The sequence below is a fragment of the Salvelinus sp. IW2-2015 genome, linkage group LG31 (genome assembly GCF_002910315.2).
Source record: "Salvelinus sp. IW2-2015 linkage group LG31, ASM291031v2, whole genome shotgun sequence".
NCBI classification, from domain to species: Eukaryota; Metazoa; Chordata; class Actinopteri; order Salmoniformes; family Salmonidae; genus Salvelinus; species Salvelinus sp. IW2-2015.
This window is the reverse complement of record NC_036870.1, coordinates 19,082,655-19,090,301: the sequence shown is the minus strand read 5'-3', so window position 1 is coordinate 19,090,301 and position 7,647 is coordinate 19,082,655. Positions and strand designations below refer to the sequence as shown.

Below are 7,647 nucleotides of genomic sequence, written 5' to 3'. Positions count from 1 at the left end.
TAAGAGACAAGATCTTGCAACCTTATTTGTCAATCTTAACTTCACAGCAAAGAGATTCTTTCCACGTACTGCTGAAATGAAATTTTACCTCTGTCACCCAATCTCCCTCTGTGTTTGAATGAATGAAATGCATCACCATTTTGATTTGTTACTCTCTCCTCTCCGACATCCCCCCCTTCTCAAGATCGTGTGATGACTGTTGAACTGATTGTCCAAGAGTAACGGCTCTTTTTTGCAGTGTTCTCATGTTGCTGCCCTGGCCCATATTGCCTTCGTGGCCTCGCTCTTGGGTACGATCTGAACTGGCCGTGGAGACCCGAGAACCTGGTGAGGAGATGTGTGAAGACTACAATGTGGAAGGAGAGAGAGAGAATTATAGATCAAATCCAAATCAAATCACATTTTATTGGTCAGAAAATGCAGATGATCTAATAGCGAGGTAGGTCAACATGCTTAGTGGCTTCTGAGTTCGACCCTGCCAGTAATATCTACAAGTAAGTTTGTAATCCAGCAACAACTACTTTTATACAGCACAAGTGTAAAGGATGAGTAATCGTAATAGTAATGCATACACGTTAAATATATAGGGTGAGCGATGGGACACGAACGGCATAGGAAAGATGACAACAAGTGAGTGAAGATACGAGTAGCATGTATGAAGTAGTAAAATATATAGTAAATAATAGTATGATAATATAATATAAGATATATAGGTAAGAGTATCATGATATATATAGTTAGGTAGATTAAAAATTAAAAATTATATTAGTTAAGATATATGATACATGAGATGATAACACCTGATAATGACGATCACCACCGCTCTTCGTTGGAAGCTGTGGTGAAAGATAAATTGGCCGGGATATATTGTCTCATTGTGTCAGGGCAAACACACACGCGACAGGCCGATTTCATCTTAAAGAGATTCCCCTGTAAATGTGTGTACTTTTAGCCAGTAGTTCTGAAAGTAACGCTCACTAGCCAAAAGTGGTCCCTGAAAATGAAGTACTACGTCACATGTACAGATATGTGAACCACATCATTGCTCTCTCTGCTGTGTGTTCACCTCTCTGTGTGTTCACCCTCTGCTGTGTTGTCACTTCAAAAAGTGTGAGGAGGGGCTGAAGCTCATTGATGCATCCAGCCCAAAGTAGGGGGTTCACAACAAATACATAGAAGTTGCCAAAGTTCCAGAGCAAATCTTTAATTGACTTACCTGTGTAAATAGCAATTAAACAGACACACACCTCACCCTGTGCTCTCCATGCTCTCTCTCTCGTAGTCTCTGTCTATGCTGCGTGCGTTGCGTGCGTGAGTACAAACGGTGCGTGAGCGAGTAGACAAGCGAGTCTATACAGGATCGAGAAGGGATGTGTGGGGTAAGCGGGAAGAAAGGGGTAGCAGCCTTGTGAGAGGACGGATAAGAGAGGGACGGGTTAAAATTAGAGATCATGACGAGACGATGATCCATGTTAGTTATCAGTGATATGGCGACAGACATTATGACTGATTTCCATGGAATAATAAGAATGTTATGAGAGTTAACGGATGAAAAGATTGGAACCCGGTAAGCACCGACCCCTCGCAGCTCTCTGGTCCCATTCACCACCCTCTCTACCCCCTCCCTGTCCACTGCGTTCAGTCTGCTCACTACCTCACCGATTCACCTGTATCTCGACTACCCTTATCCCATCACGACGACATGTATCTGGAGGTCGGCCTGTGTCTCAGAATTCTCACCGGCCTGATTGCCAGACACGATAAGAAGAAACTGATGCCCTGATACGTGGGGCACGTTGCCAAGGTTAAGTAAGACACGTCAGAAAATGAGAAGGCTCAATACATCATTACCAAATTAACATCACTCGTCTATCCCTTCAGACACTAGATTCCACACTTCCAATCCTCGTACTCACAATGAGAAAGAACAGTATTCGACATGCCAAGTCTCGTTACCTCATTGTTGTCACGGGCTTTTTGGAGTCGACTCACGTCTAGGGGAAGGCGTGTGTTTTACTGTAGCCTTCCATTTCATCTCTCTCTGGTGAGAAGTATAAGAGGTCAAGTCGACATTAACATTCTTCTGTACGTCCATCTAAATTTAACCACCCGTATGAGAACCGATTACTTATGGACTGGATAATGAATTGAATACTTACTGCTACTTGTTACTTGACTCCGACTCCAAGAACAGAATTGGCACGATTGCTCGCGCGTCAGACAATACATGAACCCCATGAAAGGGGGGGGGAATGGGTAAGAGTGTGAGACCAGGGTGAAGATTAGCATATTCTGGTTATCTCATAACATTCTTATTATTAGTCATAATGCTGTGCTAATCACTCTATAAATCTCTCTGTCATCTCTCTATTTCCCTCCCTCTCTTATCCGTCTCTCACTTACTCCCCTTCTTTCCCCCTCCCCCACATCCCCCTTCTCTCCCTACTCTTCTCTTCCTCCCCCTTCTGTCCTCTCCCCCCTGCCCCTTCTGTCTCTCCCCCCTGCCCCTTCTGTTTCTCCCTTGTCTCTCCCCCTGCCCCTTTTGTCTCTCTTTTCCCCTGCCCCTTTGTCTCTCTTTCTCCCTGCCCCTTTTGTCTCTCTTTCTCCCTGCCCCTCTGTCTCTCCCCCCTCCCTTTGTGTCTCTCTTTCTCCCTGCCCCTCTCTGTCTCTCCCCCGTCCCTTCGTGTCTCTCCCCCTGCCCCTTGTTGTCTGCTTTCTCCCTGCGCTTTTGTCTCTCTTTCTCCCTGCCCCTTTTGTCTCTCTTTTCCGCTGCCCCTTCTGTCTCTTCCCCCCTGCCCCTTGTGTCTCTCTTCTCCCTGCTCTTTTGTCCTCTCGTTCTCCCGCCTCTTTTGTCTCTCTTTCTCCCTGCCCCTTTGTCTCTCTTTCTCCCTGCCCCTTCTGTCTCTCCCCCCTGCCCCTGTGTCTCTCTTTCTCCCTGCCTCTTTGTCTCTCTTTCTCCCTGCCTCTTTTGTCTCTCTTCTCCCTGCCCCACCAGCTCTGATAAAGTTCATAAGACCAGTGTTGTGTTCGCGGTCGACCAGGATTCTCGTAGGAGCACAGTTGAGGAGATCAAACGCAAGCCCACGCTGGAGGGGAGTGGCCTCAGGTAACACACACACTGCCTGCTTGTGTTAACGTAAAGACCAATCCTCCTCCAATCTTCTATTATCAAATGAAATGTTACTGTGTGTGTGTGAGATAATGATATTTCCAGAGGGACGTGTACCAACAGATCCTGCCTCATCACATTTCAAGCCGTGTGTTCTCTTCATCTGCTGACCAAGCTCTCAAACCCTCGCTCTCTCGCTCGCCTCGTCTCCTCTCTCTCTCTCTGTCTCTCTCTCTGTGTCTCTCAATTCAATTCAATTCAAGGGGCTTATTGGCATGGGAAACATGTGTTAACATTTGCCAAAGCACTCGTTCTCTCTGTCTCTCCCTCTGTCTCTCTCCTCTGCTCGCTCTCTCGTCTCGTCTCTCTCTGTCTCGCTCTCTCTGTCTCGCTCTCTCTGTCTCGCTCTCTCTGTCTCGCTCTCTCTGTCTCGCTCTCTCTGTCTCTGTCGCTCTCTCTGTCTCTGCCTCTCTGTCTCTCTCTCTGTCTCTCAATTCAATTCAATTCAAGGGCTTTATTGGCATGGGAAAACATGTGTTAACATTGCCAAAGCACTCGCTCTCTCTGTCTCTCTCTCTGTCTCTCTCTCTTTGTCTCTCTCTCTGTCTCTCTCTCTGTCTCTCTCTCTTCTCTCTCTCTGTCTCGCTCTCTCTGTCTCGCTCTCTCTGTCTCTGTCGCTCTCTCTGTCTCTGATCGCTCTCTCTGTCTCTGTCGCTCTCCTCTGTCTCTGCTCGCTCTCGCGTCTCTGTCGCTCTCTCTGTCTCTGTCGCTCTCTCTGTCTCTGTCGCTCTCTCTGTCTCTGTCCCTCTCTGTCTCTGTCGCTCTCTCTGTCTCTGCGCTCTCTCTGCTCTCTGTCGCTCTCTCTGTTCTGTCGCTCCTCTGTCTCTGTCGCTCTCGCTCTCTCTGTCTCTGTCGCTCTCGCTCTCTCTGTCTCTGTCTCTGTCGCTCTCGCTCTCTCTCGCTCTCGCTCTCTCTGTCGCTCTCGCTTCTCTGTCGCTCTCTGTCTCTGTCGCTCTCTCTGTCTCTGTCGCTCTCTCTGTCTCTGTCGCTCTCTCGTCTCTGTCGCTCTCTCTGTCTCTCGTCGCTCCTCTCGTCTCTCTCGCTCTCTCTCGCTCTCTCTCGCTCTCTCTCGCTCCTCTCGCTCTCTCTCGCTCTCTCTCGCTCTCTCTCCTCGTCTCTCTCTCGCTCTCTCTCTCGCTCTCTCTCTCGCCTCTCTCTCGCTCTCTCTCTCTCGCTCTCTCTCTCGCTTCTCTCTCTGCCTCTCTCGCTCTCTCTCTCGCTCTCTCTCTCGCCTCTCTCTCTGCCTCTCTCTCTGTCTCCTCTCTGTCTCTCTCTCTGTCTCTCTCTCCCTGTCTCTCTCTCTCTCTGCTCTTCTCTCGTGTCTCTCTCCTCTTCTCTCTCTGTCTCTCTCTCTGTTCTCTCTCTCTGTCGTCGCTCTCTGTCTCGCTCTCTGTCTGTCTCGCTCTCTGTCTGTCTCGCTCTCTGTCTGTCTCGCTCTCTGTCTGTCTCGCTCTCTGTCTGTCTCGCTCTCTCTTTGTCTCTGGGAAGTGTGGTTGTGTGTCTCTCTCTCTCTCTCTTTGTCTCTGGAAAGTGTGGTTGTGTGTGTGTCTCTCTCTCTTTGTCTCTGGAAAGTGTGGTTGTGTGTGTCTCTCTCTCTCTTTGTCTCTGGAAAGTGTGGTTGTGTGTGTCTCTCTCTCTCTCTTTGTCTCTGGAAAGTGTGGTTGTGTGTCTGTTCTGTGTGTGTGTGCGTTCCCACTGTAGTGACCCCTCTTCATTGTGACTGTCCCCACAGAGTAATCCCTTCTGTTCCACCCCAGTGTCAACGTCCTGTCCCCATAAGCCATGCTTGTCTAACTCGGTCTCACCCTGTCCGGTTAAAACTACAGTCTGGGATTTAAAAAGCACACAATGGTGTCCCCACCATTTGTTATGCTATACAGCTGAGGGATAGGGCTAGGGAAATGTGACCACTCTCAAGTTCATAGACAGTGCTCCAGATGCAAGACAATACAAAAGTATATTTTGAAGTTGGCATTGTTTGATTAAATTCTTGTTGTTTGTAAACAATGGAATAACATTCTTATATTTTGGCTTATGAAAAACGTGAATAGTTAGATATATTTAAATATCAAGAATGTAATTGACCACATTTCCCCAAATCCCAGCTTTAAATCCCTGTTTATCCAACCCTGTTCCCATCTTTCAAATCAAATTGTATTTGTCACATGCGGTGAATACATCAAGTGTATACTACACCGTTAAATACTTACTTACGAGCTCTTTCCCCAATAATGCAGTTAAAAAGTAAGAACATTTGCAAATGGATAAAATAAAAACACAATGAAATAACAATAACGAAGCTATATACAAGGAGTACCGGTCCAAGTCAGTGGACTGGTGTATCAGATAGTTGGGGGATTTGATTGAAGTACTATGTACATTGGGTATGGGGTGAGAAGCAGAAAGTCATTTTAAATAACACTTCATCAGTCTTATGGCTTTGGGGTAGAAGCTGTTCAGAAGCCATTTAGTCCCAGATTTGTCGCTCTGGTACCGTTTGCTGTGCGGTAGCAGAGAACAGACTGTGACTTGGGTGGCTGGAGTCCTTGACAATTTTTAGGGCCTTCCTCTGACACCGCCTGGTGTAGAGGTCCTGGATGGCAGGGAGCTCGGCCCCAGTGGTGTCCTGGGTTGTATGCACTAGTGGCTTGCGGTCAGAGGCCAAGCAGTTGCCATACAAGGCTGTGATGCAGCCAGTCAAGATGCTTTCAATGGTGCAGTTGTAGAACTTTTGGCCCATGCCAAATCTTTTCAGTCTCCTGACGGGGAAGAGGCGTTGTCGTGCCCTCTTCACGACTGGGTTAGTGATGTGGACACCAAGGAACTTGAAGGTCTCAACCATCTCCACTACAGCCTGTCGACGTGAATGGGGGCGTGATTGGCCCTCCGTTTCCTGTAGTCCACGATCAGCTCCTTTGTCTTGCTGACGTTGAGGGAGAGGTAGTTGTCCTGGCACCACACTGCCAGGTCTCTGACTTCCTCCCTGTAGGCTGTCTCATCGTTGTCAGGTCTCTGACTTCCTCCCTGTAGGCTGTCTCGTCGCCGGTGATCAGGCCTACCACCGTTGTGTCGTCAGCGAACTTAATGAGGGTGTTGACTACGTAGCGGCACACGACTCGGTGAGTGAACAGGAAGTACAGGAGGGGGCTAAGCACGCACCCCTGCGTTGAAGATGTGTTGTTGCCTACTCTCACCACCTGAGGGTGGATCGTCAACGCTCCAGTATCCAATTGCAGAGGGAGGTGTTTATTCCCAGGGTCCTTAGCTTAGTGATGCACTTAGAGGGCACTATGGTGTTGAACGCGTAGCTGCAGTCAATGAACAGTAATCTCACGTAAGTGTTCCTTTTGTCCAGTGGGAAAGGACAGTGTGGAGTGAATAGCGATTGCGTCATCTATGGATCTGTTGAGGCGGTATGTTGAATTGTCTGTGTAGTTTTGTCCCTCTTAGTTGTTGGTGTCTCTTGGCCAATGCGCTCCTCTTCTTTAGTCCTCTCACTGGCCTCTTCTTCCCTCTCATCTCTTCCTCTCCGCTGTACTAAAATGGTTCTCCTAACAAGTCATTCTCACACAGACCTTCATATGTCTCCTTGATATCTCTGTCTCTCACTCTCATTTATTATAACAAATTGAAGTCGGAAGTTTACATGCACCTTAGCCAAATAGATTCAACTCAGTTTTTCACAATTCCTGACATTTAATCCTAGTAAAAATTCCCTGTCTTAGGTCAGTTAGGATCACCACTTTTATTTTAAGATTGTAATATGTCAGAGAATAGTAGAGAGAATTATTTATTTCAGCTTTTATCTTTCATCACATTCCCAGTGGGTCAGAATTTACATACTATTTGAGTGTATTTGGTAGCATTGCCTTTAAGTTGTTTAACTTGCGGTCAAACGTTCGGGTAGCCTTCCACAAGCTTCCCACAATAAGTTGGGTGAATTTTGGCCCATTCCTCCTGACAGGCTAGAGTAACGAGTCAGGTTGTAGGCCTCCTTGCTCGCACACGCTTTTTCAGTTCTGCCCACAAATTTTCTATAGGATTTAGGTCAGGCTTTGCGATGGCCACTCCAATACCTTGACTTTTTGTTTCCTTAAGCCATTTTGCCACAACGTTGGAAGTATGCTTGTGGTCATTGTCCATTTGGAAGACCCATTTGCGACCAAGCTTTAACTTCCTGACTGATGTCTTGAGATGTTGCTGCAATATATCCACATCATTTTCCTCCCTCATGATGCCATCTATTCTTGAAGTGCACCAGTCCCTCCTGCAGCAAAGCACCCGCACAACATGATGCTGCCACCCCCGTGCTTCATGGTTGGGATGGTGTTCTTCGGTTTGCAAGCCTCCCCGTTTCCTCAAAACATAACGATGGTCATTATGGTCAAACAGTATATTTCTGTTTCATCAGACCAGAGGACATTTCTCCAAAAAGTATGATCTTCGTCCCCAATTGTGCAGTGATCTCTTCTCTTTTT

The 7,647-nt window shown here is 47.3% G+C and overlaps 1 pseudogene; it reads left to right on the top strand.

Moving 5' to 3' along the window:
* Positions 1–7,647, top strand: part of LOC111956134 (lysophosphatidylcholine acyltransferase 1-like) — a 47,933-nt pseudogene that overhangs the window by 23,998 nt on the left and 16,288 nt on the right.